General features: G+C 41.8%; 1 long non-coding RNA gene across 1 annotated transcript; it reads right to left on the bottom strand.

Moving 5' to 3' along the window:
- Positions 1–22499: 22499 nt before the first annotated feature.
- On the bottom strand, positions 22500–24703 carry LOC142458135 (uncharacterized). Its single transcript, XR_012786406.1, has 3 exons — positions 24587–24703; positions 23459–23613; positions 22500–22778 (listed from the first exon to the last, which is right to left on the bottom strand). It is a non-coding gene; the product is annotated as an uncharacterized LOC142458135 (long non-coding RNA).
- Positions 24704–25471: the final 768 nt, after the last annotated feature.

Genomic DNA, 25471 nt, shown 5'->3' with positions numbered 1-25471 from the left:
CACTAATACTAACAGTAACCCAAACACTAAACTTAACCCTAAGTCTAACACCAACCCTAACCCTAATCCTAAACTCAATCCTAATCCTAATTCAAACACTAACTCTAACCCTAACCATACACCTAAATCTAACCCTTACCTAAACATTAACACCATGTCTAACTTGAACCGCAACCCTAATTCTACCCTAACCCTAAGTCTAAAAACAACCCTAACACAAACCCTTAGTCTAATGCTAGCCATAACCATAACCCTAAATATACCACCAACCATAAACTTATCCCTAACTCTACCACCAAACCTAAAACTAACCCTAACCATAAGTCTAACACTAAGTCTAACCTAAGCCTACCTCTAAGCCTACCACTAACTCTAAAGCTAACCCTAACCCTAAACCTAATCCTCCGTCTAACACCAAGCATAATGCTAAACTTAACCCAAAGTCTAACACCAAATCTAAGCCTAACAGTAAACCTAACCCTAACTCTCGCCCTAACCCTAAGTCCAACTCTACCCTAACCCTAATAATAACAGCAACCCTAAAATGAACCCTAACACTAACCATAAACCAATGTCTAACACTAACCATTACAATAAATCCCAAACCTAAAACTAACACTAACCCAAACTCTAACCCTAAGTCTAACACCAATCCGAACTTTAACCCTAACATTAAGTCTAACACCAAGCCTAACCTTACCCCTAATGCTAAACCTAACCCTAAATCTATCACCAACCCTAAACCTAACCTTGACCCTAACCCGAAGTCTAACACCAACCATAACCCTAACCCTAAGTCTAACACCAACTTTAAGCCTAGGTCTAATGCTAAACCTAACCTTAACCTAACACTAATTCTAACACCAAACTTAATTCTAACACTAAGACTAACATCAAGTTTGACCCTAAACCTAAACCTAACTCTAACGCTAACCCTAAATCTAACCATAACCTTAATTCCAAAACCAACCCTAACCCTAAGTCAAACACCAACCTTAACTCTCACCCTAAGTCTAACAACAACTGTAACTCTAAACCAAGTCTAACACCAACAGTATCCCTAACTCTTACCATAACCCTATGTTTAACACAATCCCAAAACTTAGCCCTAAACCTAACCCTCAATCTAACACCAACCCTAACCCTAAACCTAAACCTAAGTCTAAAACCAAGCCCCAAGCTACCTATACCCGTAAGCCTAACCCTAACTCTAAACAAAATCCTAAACCTAAGCATAACCCTAACACTATGTCTAACACCAACCCTAACCCTAACTCTAAAATAAATCCTAAGCCTAAGTATAAAACCAACCCTAACCCTAACCTTAACCCTAACCCTAAATCTAACACAAATTGTAATCCTAAACCTAACCGTATGCCTAACCCCAAACACTAACTCTAACACCAAGCTTAACCCTAACCCTAATGCTAACACTAACCCCAATCCTAACCCTAACCATAAACTTAAGTGCAATAACAAACCTAACCCTAGTCAAACACTAAACCTAAACCTAAGTATAACACTGAGTCTAACTCTAATCCTAAATCTAACATCAGCCATAACACTAACTCTAACCCTACATCTAACACCAATCCTAACCTCAGCATAACAATAACCCTAAATCTAACACAAACCCTAATCCTCAATCTAAAATCAAACTTAACCCTGTCTAAAACCAACCCTAACCTTAAAATTAAGTCTAACACATTATAGCTCTAACACTAACCACAACCATAACTCTAACCCTGAATCTAACACCAACCTTAATCCTATTCCAAGCCTAACCCTAACCCTAAACCTAATCCTAACTATAAGACTAAAACCAACCCTAACTCTTACCCCAAACCAAACCCGAAGTCTAACACAAAGCATAAGCCTAACCCTATGTCCAACAACAACACTAAACCTAAACCTAACCCTAAATCTAACACCAACCCTAAGCTGATTCTTTAACCTAGGCCTAAAACAAACACCAAAACTAAACCTAAACTTAACCCTAACCCTAGCCCTAACGCTAACCCTAACGCTAACACCTACCCTAACCACAATCCTAAACCTAACCTTAAGGCTAAGTCAAACCCTCACACTAACCCTAACCCTAAGTCTAAGACAAGCCTAACAGTAACCCTATGTCTAACCCCAACCGTAATCCTAAACCTAACTCTAGCACCAACCCTAAATCTAAGCCTAATATTAACCCCAAAACTGACCCTAATCCTAAACCTTACCCTAGGTCTAACACAAACACTAAACCTAAACTTAACACTAAAACTAAGTCTAACACTAACCCTAACTCCAATCCTAATACTAACCCTAAATAAATCTAAATAAAACCCTACGCCTACCCATAATAGTAACCCTATTCCTAACCCTAAGACTAATCATAAACCTAAGACTAACTCTAAGACTAACCCTATACCTAACCCAATCCCTAAGTCTAACACCAACTGTAACCCTAATGCTAATCATTAACCTAATCCTATCATTAACTCTAACACCAAACCTAACCCTAACCCTACCATAAGTCTAACACCAAGCTTAACTCTAACCCCAACCCTAACCCCAACTCCAACCCCAACCCCAACCCCAACCCCAACCCCAACCCTAACCCTAACCCTAAACAAGTGCAACACCAACATTAAATCAAACACCAAAACTAACCCTAAAGGCTTAGTCTAACACCAACCCTCACTCTAACTCTAAGTCTAACACCGATGCTAACCCTAACCTTAACCTTAACCCTAAAGCTAACACCAACCCCTTACCCTAAGCCTAAGTTTAACACCAACCAAACCCTAAACCTAAACCTAACCATAAAACTTACAGAGTGTCAAAACAACTCTAACCCAAACCTAAGTCTAACACAAACCGAACCCTAACCCTAACCATAACCATAACCCTAAATCTAACACCAACCCTAACTCTATCCCCAACAGTAAACCTTACCCTAAATCTAACTCAAACCCTAAACCTAACCCTAAGTCTAATAACAACACTAACCTAACCCTATTCCTAACTGTATCCCTAACGCTGTCTAACATAAACCCTAAACCTAACCCTAACCCAAACTGAACCCATAAACCAAGTCTTACCCTGACCAAAACCCAAATCCTAACCCTAGGTCTAACACCAATTTTAAGCCTAGGCCTAATGCTAAACCTAACCCTAACCCTAATTCTAACACCAACCCTAACCCTAAACATATGTCTTACACCAACCCTAACTATATCAAACCCTAACCCTAAACCTAATCCTAACCCTAACATGAAGTTCAAAACCAATCCTAATCCTAATTTAAAAAACAACCCTAATCCTAACTGTAAATCTAACATCAACTCTAACTCTAAACGTAAGTCTAATATCAACAATATCCCTTACCCTAAACATAACTCTAAGTCAAACACCAATTTTAAGCCTAAATCGAAAGCTAAACCTAATCCTAACCCTAAATCTAACACCAACAAAAAACATAACAATAAGTCTAACACCAAGCCTAACTGCAATCCTAACCTTAACCCTAATCCTAACCCAAACCTTAACCTGAATTCTAACACCAACCCTAACCCTAAGTCTAACACTGACTGAGTTAGTTTATTGTGCCAACCTGGCCGATAAACACATGTGGGATTAGTTGAAGGGTGGAGGGATAAATGGCTCAGTAAGCCTCACTTTTCTAGTTCTCGGGTCTCTTGCTTTGTGATGGTCGCACCAGGGTGCAGCTGCCTTAGCAGTTCCCTGCTTCAGCTTGCAAGGTTGACTTTCTGCAAAACATCCCCAAGGAGAAGCCACATGGACCTACCCCAATGCAGCCCTGGGTGCTGGAGCACTCATGTGGAGACCCCTGCCAGCGCTGATATGCTTACATATTCATTGACTTGGCTTTCCTCCTGCAGTCGGCATCATTGTGTCTGCTTTGTGAGATGGAGGAGGACTTTGTGGATTGGTGTTGGACATATAGGTAAATGTACTTGTGAGTTTGGGCAGCACTGGGTTGGGATGCTTTCTTGATACACACCTAACCTATATATAAAACTCTCTCTTATACATGAGTTTCTGTAGATTTGTTTCTCTAAAGTTCCCAGACTAACACACCGACACTACCCTAACCCTAAATCTAACACCAACCCTAATCCTAAACCTAACTGTAACACCAACCCTAACTCTAATCCTAATCCTAACCCTAAATCTAACACAAACACTAACTCTAAACTAACCCTAAATCTAACATGAACCCTAACCTTAAACCTAAGTCTAAGACCAAGTCTAACCCTAACATTACCCCTTCCCTTACCCATATCCCTAACCTTAAACTAATCCTCAACCTAAACCTAAGCTTAACCCTAACCCTAAGTCTAACACTAACCCTAAGTCTAACAAAAATGTAACCCTAAACCTAAACATACCCCTACCCCTAACACTAACTCTAACACCAACCCTAACCCTCACCCTAAGTCTAACACAAAGCTTAAACTTAACTTTAACCTTAACTCTAACCCATACCCTAAACTTAAGTGCAACACCAATCCTAAACATAAATCAAACACCAAACCTAACCCTAATCCTGTATAACACCAAGGCTAACTATAACCCTAAATCTAACACAAACCCTAATCCTAAACCTAATCCTAAAATTAACCTTAACACTATTTTAAAACCAACCCTAACCCTAAGTCTAACACAAACCGTAACCCTAACACTACCATGAACATAACCCAAACCCTAATTCTAACACCAACCCTCTCCCTTATCCTAACCGTAAGTCTAATACCAAGCCTATCATAACCCTAAAGCTAACCCTTAGACTAACTCTAGCCTTAATTCAACTCCTAACCTTAATAATAACCCTAACCCTAAATTTAAACCTATGTCTAATACCAACCATTACAATATCCCTAATCTTAATACTTAGATGAACCCTAACCTTAAGTCTAACACCAATTCTAACCTTAACTCTAACACTAGGTCTAACACCAACCCTAACCTTAACTCTAGCATCAGCCCTCACCCTAACCCTAAACCTAAGTCTAAAACCAAGCCCAAACTTACCCCTACCCCTAAGCCTAACCCTGACCCTAAACTAATCCTAAACCTAAACTTAACCCTAACATTAAGACTAACACTAACCCTAATCCTAAAGCTAACCCTATCCCGAATTCTAAGTCTAACACGAACTATAACCCTAACCCTAAGCCTAAACTTACGCCTAACCCTAAACCTAATGCTAACCTTAACCATAAATAACACCAACTATAACCCTAATCCTAACCCTAACTATAATACACATATAACCCTAACCCTAACTATAACACCATCTTTAAACCTAAGCCTAATGCTCAACCTAACCCTAACCCTAACCCTAAGACTAACACCAAACCTAACTCTAAAATTAAGTATAACATCAAGTTTAACCCTAACCCTAACCCTAAACCTAAACCTGACCCTAATGCTATCCCTAACACTAACCTTAAATCCAAAACCAACACTAAGCTTAAATTCAACACCAACATTAACCCTAACTGTAAACCTTACACCAACCCTAACTCTAAACCTAAGTCTAACAACAACCCTAATCCTTAACCTAACCCTAAATCTAATCCCAACCCAAACCCTAAACCTAACTCTAACCTGAAAGCTAACCCTAACCATAAGTCTAAAACCAACCCTAAAGGTTACCCTATACTCTAACTCTAAGTCTAACACAAAACATAACCCTAACCCTATATCAACACCAACACTAGCCCTAACCATAAAATTAAGCCTAACCCTAAATCTACCACTGACACTAACCCTATTCCTACCCCTAGTCCTAAGAATAACACGCAAACTAACCCTAACCCAAACCTAACCCCTACCCTAACCTTAATTCTAACACCTAGCCAAATCATAAGACTAAACCTAAGCCTAAGATTAACTCAAACACTAACCCTAATCCTGACCCTAACCCTAACCCTGACCCTAACCCTAGCCCTAGCCCTAACTGGAAACCTAACCCTTTCTAATACCAAGCCTAACCCTAACGGTAAGGCTAACCCTAAAACTGACCCTAATCTTAACCCTAAATCTAACTGTAACCCCAAACCAACCCAAACCCAATCTTAAGCCTAAATTTAACTGTAACCCCAAATCTAACTCAAACCAATCCTTACTCTAAATCTAACACAAACCCTACCCTAATACTAATCCTAAACATAAACTTAACCAGAAATCTAGCACCAACCCTAACTCTAACCCTAACCCTAACCCTAAATCTAATTCTAACACCAACCCTAACCCTAATCCTAAATCTAACACCAACACCAACCCTAACTCTAAGTCTAACAACCCCAATCCTAACCTCAACATAACCCTAAAACTAAGTCTATCACCAACCATAACCCTAACCCTAAGTCTAATATGAAAAGTAACCCTAACCCTAACTATAACCATAACCCTAACTTGAATCCTAACCCTAACCCTAAATCCAACACCAATTTTATGCTTAAGCCTAAGGTTAAACCTAACCCTAATCTAACCCTAAACCTAAATCTAACACCAAGCCTAACCCTAACCCTTACCCTAATGCTAACACTAACCTTATCCCCAATCTTAACCCTAACCCTAAACATAAGTCTAAATAAAACACTGACCCTAACCTTACCCCTAACTGTACCCCAAACACTAACCATAACCCTTACTCTTAGACAAATCATAAACCTAAACCTAACCCTAAGAATAATCATATACCTAATCCTAACCCTGTCTAACACCAACCCTAACACTAAAAGTAACCCTAACCCTAAAAATAATCCTAACCCTAAATCTAAAACAAACCCTAACCCTAACCATAATGCTAATCCTAAATCTAACACAAACTATAACCCTAACCCTAACCATAAACCTTATACTAACACTAAACCTAACCCTAACCCTACCATGTATCTAACACCAAGCTTAATCCTAACCCTAATCCTAAATTTAAATGCAACGCCAACTCTAACCTTAAGTCAAACACCAAAACTAACCCTAACTCAAAGGCTAACACCAACCCTAACCCTAAACAGAAATCTAAGCCTAACCATGAGTCTAAAACCAACTCTAACCCTGCCCCTATGTCTCACACAAACCGTAACCCTAACATTAACCATAATCACAACCATAACCCTAAATCTAACACCAACCCTAAACCTATCCCTAACTGTAACCCTTAACCTAAGTCTAATCCTAAACCTAACCCTAAGTCTAACACCAACACTAACCCTTACACTAACACTAGGGGTGGTTTTAGACTTATGGTTAGGGTTAGCTTTCGGGGTAGGGTTGGTTTAGGGTGAGGGTTGGTGTTAGACATAGGGTTAGGATTAGGTTTCAGGTTGGTATTAGATTTAGGATTAGGTTTAGGGTTGGTATTTGTCTTAGGGTTAGGGTTGCTTTTGGACTTAAGGTTATGGTTAGGGTTAGTGTTATGTTTAGGTTTAGGATTAGGGTTAAGTTTGGTGTTAGATTTAGGGTTAGGGTTAGGGTTAGGTTTAGGGTTAGTGTTAAGGTTAGGCTTGGTGCTGGTTTTAATGTTAGGTTTAAGGTTGGAGTTGGTGTTAGAGTTAGGGTTAGTGTTAGGGTTATTTTAATGATTGGTGATAGACTTAGTTAGGTTTAGGGTTAGGGTTAATGTTAGGGTTAGTATTACAGTTATGGTTAGAGTTAGTCTTAGGGTTCGGTTTATGGTTAAGTAGGCTTGATGTTAGACTTATGGTTCAGGTTTGAGTTCAGGTTAGGGTTGGTGTTAGAGTTAGGGTAAGGGTTATGGTTATGGTTAGTGTTAGGATTATAGTTTGTGCTATATTTAGGACTAAGGTTAGTGTTGGTTTTAGATAGAGTTAAGGTTAGTTTTAGGGTTAGGTTTAGGATTAGGGTTAGTTTTGGATTTAAGGTTAGTGTTAGGGTTGGTGTTAGAGTTAGGTTTAACATTAGACTTGGTATTAATCTTAGGGTTAGGGTTAATTTTGCTGTTTGATTTAGGGTTAGGTTTGGTGTTGCACTTCAGTTTAGGGCTAGGTTTAGGCTTAGGGTTAAGCTTTGTGTTAGACTTATGGATAGGTTAGGGTTAGAGTTGGTGTTAGAGTTAGTGTTAGTGCTACAGTTATGGTTACGGTTAGGGTTGGTTTTACACTTAGGGTTATATCTAATTTTAGGGATGGGTTTAGGTTTGGGGTGACGGTTGGTATTAGATTTAGGGTTAGGGTTAGGCTTAGGGTTATGCTTAGGTTTAGGATTAAGTTAGGGTTATGGTTAGGTTATATGTTAGGGTTAGGGTTAGTTTTGGTGTTTGTCTTAGAACTAGGGTTTGGAAAAGGGTTAATGTTGGTGTTAGATTTATGATTAGGGTTAGTTTTCGGGTTAGGGTTAGTGTTGGTGTTAGATTTAGGGCTAGGGTTAGGGATATGGTGAGGGCTAGTGTTAGATTTAGGGTTATGTTTAGTGTTAGGTTTACATTTTTTGCTAGACTTCAGGTTAGGTTTCGGTTTCGGTTTCGACCAGGTAAGCTTAGTTTTAGGGTTAGATTTAGGATTAGTGTTATACTTAAGGTTAGTGTTAGGCGTATGGTTAGGGTTGGTGTTAGCTTTAGGGTCAGGGTTAGGGTTGTTGTTAGACTTAGGGTTAGGGTTGGTTTTTGTGTTTGACTTAAGGCTAGTTTTGGTGTTGCACTTAAGTTTAGGGTTAGGGTTCAGGTTAGAGGTAGGGTTAGGGTTAAGGTTAGTTTTAGTAAAGAGTTAATCTTAGGGTAAGGTTTAAGGTAAGGATTAGGGTTAAGTTTGGTGTCAGACTTATGGTTAGCATTAGAGTTGGGGTTGGTGTTAAAGTTAGTGTTAGGGTTGGGTGTACAGTTAGGATTAGGGTTACGGTTTGTGTTAAATTAGGGTAAAGGTTATGGTCAGGTTTGGTTTTATACTTAGGGTTAATTTTACCGTTAGGGTTTAGATTAGGGTTAGGGTTGGTGTTAGAATTAGGGTTAGGGTTTGGCTTAGGGTTATGCTTAGGCTTAGGTTTAAGTTTAGGATTAGTTTAGGGCTAGGGTTAGGGGTAAGGGTATGGGTAGGTGTAGGCTTAGGCTTGGTCTTAGACTAGGTTTAAGGTTAGGGTTATAGTTGGTGTTATATTTAGGGTTTGTGTTAAACTTAGGGTTAGTGTGAGGGTTAGCATTAGGGATTTTTTATATTTAGGGTTGGGGTTAGAATTAGGGATAGGGTTAATTTCAGACTTGGGTTTAGCATTACTTTTAGAGTTAGTGTTTGTGTTAGACCTACGGCTAGGGTTAGGCTTAGGGTGAAGATTAGGTTAGAGTTAGGATTGGTGTTACAGTTAGGTTTAGGATTAGGGTTGTTGTTAGACTTAGGGTTAGGGTTGGTGTTAGACTTAAGGTTAAGGTTAGGGTTAGGGTTACCATTAGGATTAGGGTTAGGCTTGGTATTAGACTTAGGTTTGGTGTTAGACTTAGGGTTAGGGTAAGATAGGGATATTGTTGGTGTTTGACTTAGATTTTATGGTTAGGCTTAGGGTTAGGGTTTGAATTAGAGTTAGGGTTGGTGTTAGACATAGGGTTAGGGTTAGTGTTGGTGTTAGACTTAGGGTTAGGGTTAAGATACAACTTAGGGTTACAGTTAGCATTAGTTTTCGTGCAAGACTTAGGGTTAGGGTTAGAGTTTTAGTTGGTGTTAGAATTTTGGTTAGGTTTTGGGTTAGGCTTGATGTTAGTTAGACTTAAGGTTAGGTTTAGTGTTGGTGTTAGACTTAGGACTAGGTTTAGGGTTAGAGTTAGGTTTAGTGTTGGTGTTAGACTTAGGTTTAGGGTTAGGGTTTGTGCTAGATTTAGGGTTAGGATTAAGTTTAGGGTTAGGGTTAAGTTTTGGGTTTGTGTTAGACTTATTGTTAGGTTTACATTTAGGATTAGAGTTAGGGTTGGGGTGGTGATAGACTTAGGTTTAGGGTTAGGGTTATGTTTAGGGTTTGGGTTAGACTTAGGGTTAGGGTTATTGTTAGGTGTCAGTTTAGTGTTAGATTTTGGTTTAGGGTTAGAGATAGGATTAGGGTTACCGATAGGGTTTGTGTTAGACTTAGAGTTAGAGTAGACTTAGAACCTACTGTTAGGCTTAGTGTTAGGGTTAGGGTTTGTGTTAATTTTGGTGTTAGACTTAGGGTTAGGGGTAGGGCTATATTTAGGGTGTGGGTTAGACTTTTTGTTATGGTTATGGTTATTGTTGGAGTTAGATTTAGGAATAGGAGTAGAGTTGGGGTTAAGTTTAGGGCTGGGTTGGTGTTAGAGTTAGGGTTCAGTTTACAGTTAAGTTTACTGTGAGGATTGGGTTTAGGGTTAAGACTGGTGTTAGACAGGTCTAGGATTAGGGTTAGCCTTAGGGTTAGGATTGGGTTTGGTTTAGGGTTACGCTTAGACATAGGGTTAAAGTTAGGGTTAGGGTTGGTGTAAGACCTAGGGTTGGGCTTAGTATTAGATTTAGATTTAGGATTAGGGTTAGGTTAAACCTTAGGCTTAATATTGGTTTTAGACTGAGGGTTAGGTTTAGAGTTATGGTTGGTGTTAACCTTAGGGTTTGGCTTAGATTTAGTGTTAGACTTAGAGTAACAGCTAGGTTTGGTGTTAGACATAGGTTTAGGTTTAGGGTTAGGGTTGGTATTAGATTTAGGGTTAGGGTTATATTTAGGGTTAGAGTTGAGGTTTGGGTTTGGGTTAGGGCTAGGTTTAGGCTTAGGCTTGGTATTAGACTGAGTGTTAGTTTAGTGTTAGGTTTGGTGTTAGACATAGGTTTAGGTTTAAGATTAGGGTTAGAGTTAGTCTTAAGTTAGGGGTAGGTTTAGTGTTAGGTGTGGTGTTTAATTTATGGTTAGGGTTATGGTTCAGTTTGGTTATAGAGTTAGGGCTAGGGTTAGGAATAGGGTTAGGGCTGGTGTTAGATTTAGTGTTAGGTTTATGGTTATGTTTAGTGTTAGGGTTACGGTTTGTGTTAGATTTAGGCTTAGGGTTAGGATTGGTTTTAGATTTAGGTTTAGGATTAGGATTAGGGTTAGGGTTGATGTTAGATTTAGGGTTAGGATTAATATTAGGGTTATCCTTAGGATTAGGTTTAAGTTTAGAATTAGTCTTGGGTTTAGGGTTTTATTTAGACTTAGGGTTAGGGTTAGTTTTGGGGTAATGGTTAGGATTAGGATTAGTGTTAGACTTAGGTTTAACAATAGGTTAAGGGTTAGTGTGTGTGTTAGATTTAGGGTTAGTATTAGGCTTAGGGTTAGTTTTAGGGTTCATATTAGGCTTAGATTTAGAGTTGGTGTTAGAGTTACATTTAGGATTAGGGTTGGTGTTAAATTTAAGATTATGTTTAGGGTTAGCATTAGGGTTAGGTTTAGGATTAGCATTAGGCTTGGTGTAGATTTAGGTTTAGGGTTAGGTTTGGTGTTAGACTTATCAGTAGGATTAGGGTTAGCATTAGGTTTAACCTTAGGCTTAGGCTTTGGCATATACCCAAATAAGTAAGAGACATGAACAGATGCATGCTCTCCCATATTCACTGGAGAATAGTTCACAATGATAAGCTGAAAACAGCCTAAATGCCCATCATAGAAGAATGGATATAGAAACTTTGGTATATACACACAATGGAATGCAATGCATCCCTGAAAAATAGCAATGAAACCATGAAACACCTCATGACATGGAGGGACCTGGAACTCATTATGTTGAGTGAAGTTAGTCAATTACAAAAGGGAAAATATTGCATGAGTCCACTATTGTACAGATAAACACCATGATGAAGGCAGGTTTCTGCTCTCAGAACATGTAATCTGCTAAACTGGTCTCCCAAGCAACAAGGTAGAGAGCACCTGTCTCGTGCCTATGTCATCTGTGCCAATGTCATATATGTCATCCCTTTTTTATATGTACATCTTCAAAGTCACTTTGACCTTACCTCAGCTGGGATCAGTTTCTCAAGATGGGAGGAGAGGGAGAAGACCATTTAGTTGCTACCATTCAATATTGTGCTAAGGTCACCCCAAACCAATAGATACTCCAAAAGTGTGATAAGTGAACCTTAGTGGAAATTCAACTAAAAAAGCTTAAATTTGGAACATAAAGTTTGTAGAAGGTCTATAGGTGACAGTGGAAGCCCCAAATCCATTTGGTGCCCACACAGATTGAACCTCCAGTGACTACCCTCTGACTATAATCGAGGAATGTGAATAGAGAGAAAGAGACAGAGAGCCCTGTAAAGGTTTGTAAATCATGACAGATGTAGTTAGGCTAAAAGGTAGTACTTTATTATTTGATCTCTCTATTGACTCATTTTAAGGTTGCTTCAGTTTTTAATATTTTTTTGCTTTCTTTTCCTGAGCTTTTTCTCTGTTTCATTTTGGCATCATTGTTGTTTATTTGGTTGTGTTTTGTATAATTTTCTGAGTCTGAAATCTAGGATAGGTAAATCTATAGAAACAGTAGCTGGATTAATAATTACCTATGGGCATGTCAAGAGAGGTTGGGAAAAATGGGGAGCTAACAACAACAATGTGTACGAGAAGGAACTGTTTTGAAATGGATTGTGGTGATGATTGTACAACCCTTCTTAATATGACTGAATGATTAAATTGTATGATATGTGAATTATACACCAAGAAAGCTATTTTTAAAAATAGGGCAAAATTAAGATAAAGGACTTTACCCAGGTGTCACTTCCTCCAGGAAACCTTTTCTGATGCCTCTTGGCTCTTTGCTCCATGGTGTTCCACATCTGCCTCTATGATTGCTGTTTCTGCACTGAATGACAATAGTCTGTCTACTCTCCTGTCACCAACTGACTGGAAGCTCCTCAGTTGTGATCTCTGTCTTATTAATTTTCATATCTTAGCAGCCAACATATGCCAGGTAAACACATTCAATAAATGGGTGTCGAACAGTCAGATGAAAATCCTGCTCCAATATAAGAGAGGATATTTTCATTTTGAGAGGGCTTATTTGCTGCCCAGTTGATGGACCCTATTCCACCTTAGTGTCCAGTGATCAGCTATTTCTGAGCATCACCAACCCCTCTCCCCCACCAAGGCTGTCCCGTTGATATGGACTCATGACAGCATCATGTGTGTCAAAGTGGAACTGTGTTCCATAGGCTTCCATCCGTTTGGTGTGTGCAGAAGCTGCTTCTCCATGGTGCTATTGGTGATGGGCCCTCGGTCTCTGTCGACTCTCACTGTGTGCTGCTGGACTCGGCACACTGGCAGGCACTTTCCCAATACAGCTCCATCTGCTTATGGCGAATTCTGACACTTTCTTGAACTTTGACCGTTTTAATGACTCCAGGTATATTTTAGTGTGAATTAGGGAAAGGTTCCACCTCTGCCTGTCAGTTTGTTGGAATGTGAGGGCTTGCATGGTGCTATGATCTGGGCATTGTTTAAAGACAAACAGGTCATCCACAGTGGACAGGTTTGGGCAGAAATTTCAGACTAAGAGAGATTAGGAAGAAAGGGTTTATGATCTCCACCCCCCAAAGAAGCCAATGAAAGCCCGATGAATCACCTCAGAACCATTGTCCATTCCACTTGTTTTGGATATGCCTTCGGGAGGGAATCAATCACTAGAGGGGGGACATGATGGGCGAAGCAAAAGACCAGCAAAAGTGAGGATGGCCCTTAGTGAGATGGATTGGTGCTACTGTATTCTTCTAACAATGGGCTCATGCATGGTGATCATTGTGAGGATGACACAGGGACAGCATTTTGTTCTATTGTACGTCAGGGGAATCAACTTGATGGTTGCTAACAACCATAAGGAAAAGGTCGAATTGGTGATTCGATACTCAGGTGTACATTCTACTCGGCATCCAAGACTGTCTATAAATCTGTTGCTCATATCTTGCTCAGAGATACCAGAAAACATCCAGAACCAAGCTTTTGGCAGATGCCAATTTTCTGGTTGAAAGAAACCCTTTGTCTAGCTGGTCAATACTGTGAAAGAGCTTCTTCAAGCAGGCAGAGAAAGAAAGAGAGAAAGGCTTTTACCTGTTGTTTTGAACATGCAAATAGATGTTAGAGATTTAAATTTCTAAATCTCTATACCTTTGTGCAGAATCTTAGGCTGGGGAAACTTTAGACTATGAGGCTTGAACCCCCTCTACACTTCTCATTTCCCGTAGCAAAAATTAAAGAAAATGCGCAACTGTTTTGAAAAAGAAACACTCAATTGTTTTCACATTGCAAGTGTTTTGGGGCATGTTTTAAAATTCAGTCCACTCTTGGGATATTTTTAGTCTCTGGAGAATGTTCCAGATTGCTGACTCAGTAAGCCCAAGCTCTTAGATGCATGCTTCTAAATTGCACAATGGCACATTGTGTAAGTTACTTGCCATTTGAGTCAGATTGTACTTTCTGGAGTTGGCCTTGGTTTCCTAGGGCCCTTTCTGAGCATCCCTTCAAACACCCCCATTTGAATTTGATGATAGCGCAAGTTCCCAGCATAGCGCAAGCGAAGGGGACCAGCAGTGGCATGTAAACAAACAGAAAGTTACTGTGTTCCTGTCATTTGGAGCCAACAAAGCTCATGAAGTTTAACATCCTAGGTTGCAGAAGGAGAAATGAAAGCCCAGGAAGGAGATCACATTTACCCCAGATCATAAAGGCTTCTGTCCTCTACGTCCCTCTCCTGAGCCTATCCCAGTGGGACATTCCCATTCCATTTGCAGTCCCTCAACCAGGCACTTCTTTTGGTCCAATTAGGATCAGCATTGAGAGCAGGATTGGTGTGCTTGAATCACAATGGCTATTTTTAGGAGCGATAGCCCTAAATCTGAATTGCATTGTATTAATAAAAAAATATCTGAAGTATCTGCCATGGTCTTAGTTTCCTATGGATACCATAACCAAGTCCCATAAGCAGACGACTTTAAGAAGTAGAAATTTGTGTTCTTGTAGTTCTGGAAGTTAAAAGTCTATAACGACATGTCGGCCATATTGACTTGCAGGGAGAGGCTTTGAAAGAGGATCCGTTCAGTGCCTCTCTCCTAGTTTTTGGCGCTTTCAGTAATCTTGGGATTCCTTGGCATGTAGACGGATCTCACATTCTGCCTTCCCTGTGTGTTTAACACTGTCTCCAGATCTGTGCTTTCCTTTTATGTCACTCAGACGGGATTTGGATTTGATTCAATGCTATCAATAGAGCTGTTTAAGCCTCATGTGAAAGATGTCTGACATACTTCAATAAAATGACAACAATATCTCCACAAAGGAACCAGGGACTTATAGAAACAGTATTTATATAAGTGAATTTTGAGCTCTCACTCCACTGTAGCCCTTATATTAGAACAATTGGTTCTTATGACATGGCCCTGCCTGAGATCACGGAAAACGTGGGTACATAGCAAAATGTGGTGAAAAAATCAGATGGTGCCCAGCTACCATGAAAAAGAGCGTTTGGAGTCTTAAAGATTTATCTCAAAACAAACAGCTATCTAAGCTAGGTGCCAACTAAATCCACATGGAAGAAGCATATTAGCCCTGGTGATCTAAGGATTGCAAATAATAAGATCCATACCTTGAGGAGGGAACAAGACTAACATCCACATTTCAAACACCTGGTTTGTGGAAAATCATGGATGATAGTGAGCCCCCAATCCTTTTGCAGGGTCCCTACATGGCTTGAGTTCTTTGTGAGTCCCCATTGCACATAGGCTAGAAACAAATCAGACAAAAGCATTGCAAAGCTGTATTAGGCTGGTATGTAATTTGATCTCCCTCTGGACCCAATGTGAATTTATTCTAAGTTTTTAATATTCTCTGCTTTTTCTTAGATTGAGCTCTTTACTTGTTTTCATATAATCATTGTTTCTGAGTCTTTGCTTGCTTTTGCCCTTGTTTTGTGTGTTTACCTGTGTAGGGAAGCCAGGAGAGATGGACTTATGAAGACAGTAAATAGATTGATGTGTGCCTGGGGCACAGTAGGAGAGAGTAGAGACCATAGGGAATCAACATCAGTGAGTACAAGAAGGAAGAAAAGTTTCCAAAGTTGATTGTGGCGATGATTGCACCCCCTTCTTGATTTGATTAAATTATTTAAGTGTATGATATGTTAATTATAGCTCAATACAATTAAAAAATTACAGCCAAGGAAACCCATGGAACAGATTTACTCTATAACACATGAGTTCACTGTTGAGTCATAGTAGTGTCTATGGTAGTGGGTTTTCTTTACTTTTTTTTTTTTTTTTTTGGCGTCCCTGGGTGGGCTCGAAGGGTTTTCTTTACTTTTAAGAAAGAAATGTTGGCATAAGTTTTACACATCAGACTTGCCTATATATTACTAAAGCTCATCCTAGCTCCAGTGCTTTCAGCACTGTAACAACTCACATCCAAGAAAAACAAGATGAGGTTTCTGTGGTTTGTCTCCTCTGGCTCTTCCTGTAGCCAAGGCTTAAATCAGTGGTTCACAAAGTATAGTCTCAGAAAGTCTCAAAGTGTAAGACTGAAAGCATCAGGATCATCTGGGAAGTTGGTGGAAATGCATTCCTGTAGTTCACCCTCTACCTACTAGCTCATCAATACTGGATAGGGCCCACCAATCTGTGTTTCCTAAAGTGGTCCAAGGGATTCTTATGCACAGTGGAGTACCATAACCATCACTCTAAGTATCCACGATTTAAATCAAAATCTCCAACTACGTGAGTCTTCCTGGTACATTGCTCATCAAGCCTTAAAGGTGCCAGATTAACTAACGTCTACATAGTAGATATTGAAGCAAACTTATTTTTCCAGAGTCACAAAATACCACTGAAAGGGGAATTGAGAATATAACAGCAGTCTTCCTGAGTCATTAAGTAAGGACACGGAGTGCCTCTATTCATAAACTCAAGGCTATTTGGGCCAGAATAGGGAGTTGACAAATTTTCTGATTAGAACAGAGAGAAACAGAGAAATAGGATCAATCGGAAAATCACCCACCCTTCCATTTATTAACTGTGCAGTGACTTAGCAATTATAGGAATACGAGAAACCCTATTGGTATTTTCCAAGAAAAAATATCATTAAATACAAATTTTATTTGTTTAAGGGTAGGGCTGTGCAGCCAATTACTTGAAGTGCTATCAATAAATTGTACCCTTGTAAAAATCTGGGCAAATGTTGCATGCTAGATAGATTTACAACACACACAACAAGAAGAGTAGCTGTTTAGCTGCTTATGCTCAGCCAAGAACTCGTGGGATTTGGCCTTTAGTTTGGAGGTTCAGCATCATGGTTTCATGGGCCATCCCAGTTGATTGGCCTAATAATGGGTTTAAGTGCTTCTGCTCTACCTCCTACTTCATTGTGTTGGATCTGGGGTCTTTAAAGTTTGCAAGCAGCCACCCAAGGCATGCCAATCAATCTCTATTCTCTTGAAGCAACAGAGGAAGAGAGTCAGGAATAGAAGGAGAAAATGGAAAGTGTGACTAATTGCCTCAGTGAAAACCTGCCTCCTTTGCCAGGAGAGCAGGAGAATAGATGGGGCCTGCTTCCCATTACAAAACATTTTATTGAAAATTCTATAAAAGAATCCTGATCAAAAAGTGGAAAATAACCAAACAGATCTTCAGATTCTCACAGACTATACACTTTGTGGAGTCATGGAGGCTGAGGGAAGCCATGAAATGATTGCCCTCATGTAACTTGAAGAATGTCATCCCTGCCACTGAGCTGGGTCTGTGAAAACTGTTGATTTGACCTATGTTTTGCTATGAATAGTCGTAACAGCAACACAAATGAATTTAAAAAGAAAGAAAGAAAAATTCAAATTCTTCAGCATCACTTCCTTTGTGTTTCTGGGAACTATAGAGACTTTTAGGACACTGTGCTACTGATGAGTTATAATTTCTATGCTTTTTAGGGACTGTAAATTTTTTATAACCATTTTATTGGGGGCTCTTACAACTCTTGTTACAATGCATACATCAGTTGTACCCAATATATTTGCACATATATTGCCATCGTTCTTTTCTAGACATTTACTTTCCATTGAGCCCTTGGGATCAGCTTCTCTTGTCTTCCCCCCCCCTCCTCCCCACCCCACCCCACCCCACCCTAAAAAACCCTCATGACCCCTGGATAGAGTGTAGATTCTTAATTATTTTCAAATCTCACACCAACCGCTGTCTCCCTTCCCCTCTGGTTTCTGTTGTTCTTCCTCCTGGCTGGGGGTATGTGGTTATGTGCCATTCATTGCAATCGGTGCCCCCATCCCACCCCTCTTCTCCCCGCCTTCCCTCTATCCTTTTGGCATCTCTATTCTCATTCCTGTTCCTGGGTTTCATGTGTTTTGATCTTCCATGTATTTTATCTCTCACCTATACCTGTGTACATGCTCCCGTGTAGTCTAGATTGGGAAGCAGCACTGGGGTCATGATAGCAGTGGGGGGGTGCGGAGGTCTCAAGGGATCAGAGGTATATTGCATGGACCATTGGTGCTCTACTGCACCCTGATTGACTCAAACCCTCCCTGCGACCCCTCTGTGGGGGGATGTTCCATTGTCCATAGATGGGCTTTGGGTCTCCGCTCCAAACCCCCTCCTTTCTCACCAATGCATTTTTGTTTGTTTACTGTTTGTTGTGAGTCTTGATGACACCTCACAATCGCACCAGCTGGTGTGCTTCTTCCACGTGGGCTTGTTGGTTTACTGTTGGATGGCCACTTGTTTAACTTCAAGCCTTTAAAACCCCAGACACTATAGCTTTTAATAGCCAGGCACCATCCTCTGTCTTCACCACATCTGCTTATACACCCATTTTGTCTTCAGCGATCATGTAGGGGGTGGGGGAGGGTGAGTATCACAAAATTCTAATTTGTTTGAACAACGTGTTCTTATATTGAGGGAAGGTATGAGCCCAGGCCCAAAGCCTGTCTGCAACTTCAGTGTATTTCCTTATAAATATATGTACATAACTATAAATATATACATAGGCCACTATTGTTATGGATTGATGTATCTACATAAGTGCACACCTCTGTTAATCTCCAGATCTATGCCTTTGCTTCCTAGAGCTTGCCTCTGTTTCCTTTTGCCTCCTCCTGCCCCGCCATCACTTTCCCCCTTCTTCCACCTCTTAGTGCTTCCTCTCCACTAGCTTAGTGTTGCTCTAATACTCTCAGGATCTCTACCCTCTCCTAGATGCTGGGTCTGCTTCCCTCGCTGTCCCCCTGTCCAAGACACCATCTGCTCACCACACCCTTCTTCCCACCTCCTTCTTTCCTCTCTACCTTCTGGGGCCATTGACCCCCATTGCTTTCTCCTTGGGCTTCCCTCCCATGGTCCCACCCCTCTAATCAGGCAAACCTTCCATGTCCTAGTCCAAACAATAAGAAAACATACGGTTGAAGAAACAAAAGGAAAGAGAAAAAGATGAGAGAGGAAAAAAGAAAGAAAAAAAACAAAAACAACCCCAAAGCCCTACATAGGTCCAGGTCTGTTTGCTGGTCCCCATGAGACCCTCCCCCTTGATCCTGAGGGAGATCCAGGGGCTGCCCTTCCTAGCCCACAATCCATTCTTGGGGCTCCTCAGGGGCTCTGTGGCTCGGCTTTGCTCCATTTGCTGACCTGTTATGCTTCATTCCCCCACTGTGTCCCCACCCACCATGTGTCTCCATTTTTGTCCCCTGTCTCTGTATGCTCCAATTAGGGGACAACCTGTCTTGAGTTGTTGGTAGTCCCACAGTCCTCTCTGTGCCTCAGCTGCTCATGCAGGGACCTCAGCCTCTGGGCTTGGTGTGCCTATATGGAGTCTAGGCCGACTGCCCCTTTCTCTTTTTCCTTCTTGGTTTGCTTCTGTCTGGGTCTGGTAGGTTTTATGTCCTTCTCTGTGGGACACAGTTCCAGGGTGGGGGTCAGGCTGGTTCTCATTGGGGCCGGCCCTGTAGAGACTGGAAATTTGTATGGGAAGAGAAAACCTCATCATTTTTCTTTGGAGTTGTTGGTAGATTTGAACTCCTGACCAATGCTTATCCCACAGTGTCACCATGGCTCCTTTTAAAGGCTTCCAGTGGGGTCACACTGGTGCCTTGAGATGAGGACTCTTGACTGTATTTTGGGCCATACAATGAGTGAGTGATCTGGAATCACTGCTCTTGATGGTATTGAGCATTTTTCATATCTTTAATACTGTTATTTGTCCATTATACCAATCCCACTGCCAGGGGTCTGATTCTGACTCATAGAGACCCCGTGCAGGTTTCCTGAAGCTGTAAATCTTCGTAGGAACAGCTGGTGGGTTTGATTCCCATTAGTCTGGCTCTGTGGTTTCCAAGGTTTGGGTATTTCATCTTGTATTTGTCTTCTATTAACCTAGACTAGACTTGGTCTAGTATGAACCATATCCCTGTGATCGAGTTTTTTGAGCTTCTTTCCTTAGCTACAAAATGCAGAAAGTGGCTTGTCTAAGGTCACATCAACGGTGGTGGCTGTCTCTCAATCGTTTTTAAAGTCAGAAGAGTCAGTAATACTGGTTTCCACATTATTAAAGAAAATGTGCCAGTGCATCTAAACCCACGTATAAAAGTTTTGTATTTTATGTGTAATATGTATTTGGTAACTGCCTTCAGGCTATGTGTGAGCCCACTCTTCCAACCCTGTGTTGATCATTGTGATGGAGGATTTTCACCTTTTCAATAACCCTATGCTTTTCTAAGCACGAGGCCTAGGCTCCTGATTGAGCACTACATTGAAAAAAAATTTTAAGTAGGACTTTTTTCTTATTATTTTAATTTGAACATATCTGAAACCAGGTTTCATCTTAGCATTGGATTGACAGATGATTTTGTCTTAAGCAATACAAACAGAACAAAACAAAATCCCGTGGCTTCCTGTTTGGGTTTTATATGATTTTCTGTATATGAGATCCAGGATCAGTAGATCTATAGAGGCAGTAACTGGATTGAGAATTGCCCAGGGCCGTGGCAGGGGAGGATGGTATGTGGCAGGGAATGGGGAGTTAACAACAAGTACAAGAAGCCACTGTTCTGAAATTGATTGTGGTGATGATTGCACAACTCTTAGTGTGACTGAATGATTAAAGTGTACGATGTGTGAAGCATCAGCCAATACAACTATTTCAAACAAAACAAGACAAAAATTAAACATCCCCTCCCCCCTAGTTGCCATTGAGTCCATACTGAGTAGAACTGAGTTCTGTGGGTTTTCTTGGCTGCAGTCTTTTCAGTAGCGGACAACCATGTCTTTTCCACAGGGATTCTGGGTGAACACAAACCTCCAAACTTTCAGGTAACAGCTGCTTGTGTTAGTTGCTTGCACCATGCAAGGACTCATGATATTCAGCATTCCTGGCTATCAACATTCCACAATATTTCTGTATCGGTTGTCATTATTGACCCTTGGGTGGCACAAATGGTTTGCATCAGCGGATAACCGCCAAGTTGGCAACCTGCCGCCAACAAAATGGCCCCGTGAAAGAAAAGCTTAGAGATTGGCTCTTGTAAGGATTACTCACAGCCAATGACTTCAAGTGACCCTACATAGGAGTTTAGGAACTCTAAATATTGATGAGCGCAGAAAGCCTTATCTTGCTCCTGAAGAGTGGCTGGCAGTTTTAAACCCAATGCCCAGCCCACAGTGCCACCAGGACTCCTTCCCGAGACAGCTCAGTTCTACTCTTACCCACCCTGAGTTCAAATCAACTCCACAGTAAACAGTTGGGTTTTTTTTGAGGGGGGGCAGAGGGGTTGCAATCAACAGCTGCTGCAGACCTCCCAGGAGTGTCCTTGTCATCTGGGCTGCCTCAGCTGCCACCCTTCCACTTGGCACCCCAAGGCAGATTCCCTATGATCTGGCAACCAAAAGGTTAATGCTTGCTCACTTGGGCCCATCCCATTGACTGGTGGATGCCCAGACCTTTCTTAAATGTAAATGTCACTCTGACTGGAAGGAGAACTTCTCAGGGTGGTGGTGAAGCAGGTGGAGACCAGGCTTATTGGTTGAATCGAGACTGACGAAGCCCTCAAGCCTATGACCCTTAGTCAACCATCACTTTGGGAAACGTTTACCGTTCACACTAGACAGGTTTATAGGAGGACCGATAACACTAGTGAGGCACGCACACCTTTGAATATTAGACCGTTTAAAATCAAAGGGGAAGCATTTCCCCAAAGACAAAGTTCAGAGGGTGAGGAAAGGAGGGGAAGTGGAAGCAAGGAATACAGGAGGAAGTAGGAGAAATGATTGCAATGAAGGAAACGAAATATATATGAACTGTTGAATATAAAGCAGATGATTTTCTCTGTCAACCTGCACCGGTTCACCATAAAGAGAGTGAACAAGAAGGAGGATGAGAAAACAAAGATGATGACAACCGCCTAGAAAGACTCAAACGTATTTTAAAAAAATCACAACGAGGCCAGGTCCCATACACATTTGCTTTGACTGACAATGGTAAGGATGCAGTTAGAAAATAGAAAATGAGCAGGTCACTTTTCTGGTCCCCAGGTCACATCACACCTTGTAGGTATATGACTCCATAGGGTGTTGGAACGTTTGGGGTAGGGAGAATGTGGAGGGGAGTGAGGTCCTGGGACGCCTCAGGAAAGAGTAGCCCCAATCTCCTGAGGAATAAGAGGAACTCCGGGGCAGGGCAGGGCAGGGCAGGCCATGTGAGCAACCACAGGACACGAACAAGATGCAGCCCAACTTGGTCGTTGTGGCTGGGCAATGACATAGGGTCTTAGTGGAAATATGTGCCCCATGATGTCTCTTCCGTTCTTCGAAAGGGACCTAAGAAAGAGACAAAGATCATCAACAACACTCAGAGGTAACCGCTGCCCAGAGCTGACTGTCGACACCCTGCCTTCCCTACCTTCAAGAGAGGCCCAGAGGTGGGCTGTTTGTTGGAGGGACGAGGACAAGAGGCAGAATGCACCAAGGGCCAGGGGGAGCACGGAATGGCAGGCCTTTGTAAACTAAAAATTCAGAGAAGCTGGGATCTAGCTGAGTGAGTTGTCCTAGGACAATGGACAAGGGCAGGTGGGACCTGACTGAAACTGGGTGAATGCTTAGGCCACAAATAGCTATCAGGGCCCTGTCTGTCTGCTTCAGAAAATGCTTCTTTCTCAGCTCGTTGCTTAACATTTAGAAGGTATTTACAAAATGACCATCACTTATTAACTCATTTAATTTTCACACCTACTTGAAGGGACCAGTATTATTTCTATACTTACTTGAAAGATCATAAAAAGAGACACAAAGAGGTAATCAGACTTGCCCAAGTGAGATGGGGAGGAAGTGACAAAGCTGGGATTTTAGAGCCAGTACTCCTACTCACTGTGCCTCACTGCCTGTGGCAAATGGGAGCCTTGATAATTGTCCCCCAAACGCCACTCCCAACCTCCCACTCCAGCCCACAGGTTCACAGTAACAGCGGTGCACCTTGGACCCAAGATTCCCCTTGTACTTACTGAACGTGGAATCAGTCTGTGCCTGGGAGTTCATAAGGTCTAGGCTTACACGTGAGCTTGATTGTTGGTTCAACGAAACAGAAGTCTTAACCTGCCCTTCTCCAAACCCAAACACTTAAAACAATTCCAATGTACAGTCTCTCAAACACTAAAAGCTAAAGAGAGGAGAGGGGAGCAAGGAAGAGGGCAGAAAAAGACATTATGGATGCACCAAAAAAGCATCTTAAAAACATTTTCTTTCTTACAAACGGTCACTGTAACCACCTGCCAACACCTGGCCACTATTCTCCAAACCACTTGATTTCTCTGCCTTTCAACGCTTCATTGAGAACGTCTTTCAAAAGCTCTACCTGCCCAGGGCTTCCCTTCAACCAGCCCCCTTTGAAATGTTTTCAGTATTTTAAAGACTTCAACATCTTGGCCTCAAACAGACAACATCTTGGCCAGAAACAAACCCTTTCATGGCTTCTCCAATTCTGCCTCTTTTACGTTTCCTGCTGCTGGGTCATTATCACAAAGGCTAGGGACAAGCTAGTGACAAGGAGAAGGCTCTTGAGCAGGAAGGGAGATGGGAAACCCAACCTTTGAAACCCTTTGTCCCTGTCAAAGCCCAGGAACCCAGATCTCTTCCCTCAAGTTTCATGTTGCTTAAGCCCTGGCGCTGCTGGTTTCGGGGTCGGCTGGCTGGCAGATAGAGGGCCGGTATTAACTCCGGAGCCTCCATCAGACCTTTCTGACACGGTGGTGAAGATACACGCAGTCAGGGCTGAGCAACCTGGGAAGCAATTATCTAGGGCTTTGGGCAATTTGCCTCAGCGTTGTTCTCACCCCCAACTCCCTGGGTCTGTGTCCATTTTCTTCTTCACTGGACGTGAGTCCAGTCCTTGCGGGACGCCACAGCAACTCACCGTTTTAGAGATCAGCATCCTTGGCTTAGATTGCTACTCTGGTGAGCTCCGTGCGATCCATGAAAGTTCTACTAACTGGTCTTCTCTCACCTCACTGCAAATGTTTATTTCTAGCTCCCTCATTGACTTTAAATTCCCACTCTCCCTACCTAGTAGGGGGTCTGGTGGTTCAGGGGCTGAGTCCATGTTGTGGACTTGGGTTTGACGTGAAGCCACTCACCTTGGGGTGGCCATCATCTGTGTGTCACTGGACCTGCGTGCTGCTACGGTGTGAATTTCCTCGGAGCTTGCAGACTAAAAAGGATGAGGTAGAGAGGTGTGGCCACTTCATTCCAAGAATAGCCAGCGGAAAGCCCTGTGGATCGCAATGGTTTGATCTGCAAGCCCGGATAAGGAGGGCTCAAGACGGCCTGGATTCACTTTGCTGTGCATGAACATGCGCTCACTCCATAGTTCGGGCCAACTCGACAGCAGTTAACAGGAACAACTACTGATGAGACACCGTCAATCTACATACTTGCTGCGTACATTTATTTGCACGGAGCCTGCTCTTAGCCAGGTTGCTTAACATGAGATTCAATTCAAAACTTCTCCCTCTCCAAAGGATTGGACACTAGAAACAATCCAGCTTTTTTTGAGACGGCGAATTTTAAAAAGCTCAAAATGGAACATAAGAAGGTAGTAAACTAATTTAAAAGAGTTCTTCAAATGCCTCATCAATACTTGGTTTCCTTCACTGGTCATTTCTCAGGACGGAAGTATTCTAATGTATGCAACCTTTCATCTCCAGAGCTTCCCGAAACCCCCAGTCCTCCTCCAGCCTCCCTCTTCTTCCCGTTACTGCTGCCAGAAAGGACTTGATGGCAGTGAGGGGCTTACATTTTAATTGTTAAGGAAGTATTTCAGGATGCTGCCGACAGATGGCGCCAACCTCTCTTGGCTCTCCCTGTGGTCCTTGAGCCAGCAGCTCGCGGTGGGGGGAGAGGCCCAAGGGCAGAAGAACCGCTAAGCTTGAGCCAAGATTTCTTTTGGCATCTGGAATGCATTATAAACAGCCCACAATCTGGGTCTCCTCTCCTCAGAAGAGAAGGAAGGCAAGAGAGAT

This window comes from Tenrec ecaudatus, chromosome 10, assembly GCF_050624435.1.
Source record: "Tenrec ecaudatus isolate mTenEca1 chromosome 10, mTenEca1.hap1, whole genome shotgun sequence".
In the NCBI taxonomy this organism is placed as follows: domain Eukaryota; kingdom Metazoa; phylum Chordata; class Mammalia; order Afrosoricida; family Tenrecidae; genus Tenrec; species Tenrec ecaudatus.
This window is presented reverse-complemented; position numbering and strand designations above follow the sequence as displayed.